Below are 1,424 nucleotides of genomic sequence, written 5' to 3' on the forward strand. Positions count from 1 at the left end.
AAAAAGACCACGGTGCGCGCTATACCATCTACACCACTGAAGCTGATGATTAACTGCCGTCTTTTATAGTGTTGACTATCCCTATAACACATTTGTGGGTGGAGCTACTGTAAATAGCCTCTATCAACAAGGTGGGCTATTTGCACTTAGTGTAAATAGACACTCCGGAAAAAACAAATCCATAGACGCTTATAATGCATGTATCTGGCAACTCGACTGAGGCTGGGCCCGCGTCCTCAATCACAACTCGCTCAAGGGACGAGGCCATGTAACCTTTTCACGATGATAATATATATTTATTTTAAACCCACATAGGCGGCCGCCTCATCTACCTCAGCCATGCTGATCAGGACCTGTCCTGGTGACCCTGATAGCGCCTGACCTGCCTTCCGTTTCCACTATACTCTCTCTCACACATTCTTCATACACATATTTTCTTCAGACATACATACATTCTATATATATATATATGTGTATGTGAAAGGAGAATGTAAGTGTGTGAAAGCAAAAATATATGTATGTGAAAGGAGAATGTAAGTGTGTGAAAGGAGAATGAAAGTGTGTGAAAGCAAGAATATATGTATGTGAAAGGAGAATGTAAGTGTGTGAGAGTGCCAGAATGAATTATGGCTTGTACGGCCCCTCATACATATATGTTTAAGTTTATATATATATATATATATATATATATATACGTATAGCTATATTAATGTTTTTAACGTTTTTTTAATGAAGTTTTAAATCATAATATTTTGTAATGTGTGTGTGTGTGTGTGTGTGTGTGTTATACGTTTCGATCTATTATGGATAAGTTTTTATGCTCACCAAGCCTGCAGTTATGTGCTTAAAAATACAGTAAAAATTTACAATTTGAAAACAAAATTACAATTAGAAATAACTATTTCCTATTCGAATAGATTTTTGCAAAGTATTGTTTTCCTGCTGAATTTTCAACATTATTAGAAATCATTGCTTCCTTCAGAAATTATTCTAATATGCTGATTTATAATCAGTGTTGAAAACAGTTATGCTATTTTTGGGACCTGTGATAGCTACTTTTTTCAGGATTCAGGATTTCAATAGTTAAAAATGAACAGTGTTTTTTCAAAATAGAAATTTTGTGTTAAAATATAGGCTACACTATTCAAAAGTCTGGGGTCAGTCATTTTTTTCCTTTTCTTTTCTTTTTCAAAGAAATTTATACTTTTATTCAGCAAGGATGTGTTGAATGGACAAAAAAGTGATAGTAAAGACTTGTATTGTTAGAAAAGATTTCTGTTTTGATGCTGTTCTTTTTTACTTTTTATTCATCAAAGAATCAAAGAAAAACGTATCACAGGTTCCAAAAACATATTAAGCAGCACAACAGTTTCAACACTGATAATAAATCAGCATATTAGAATGATTTCTGAAGGATCATGTGA

The sequence above is a fragment of the Sinocyclocheilus anshuiensis genome, unplaced genomic scaffold (genome assembly GCF_001515605.1).
Source record: "Sinocyclocheilus anshuiensis isolate Anshui unplaced genomic scaffold, SAMN03320099.WGS_v1.1 scaffold262, whole genome shotgun sequence".
Classification (NCBI taxonomy): domain Eukaryota; kingdom Metazoa; phylum Chordata; class Actinopteri; order Cypriniformes; family Cyprinidae; genus Sinocyclocheilus; species Sinocyclocheilus anshuiensis.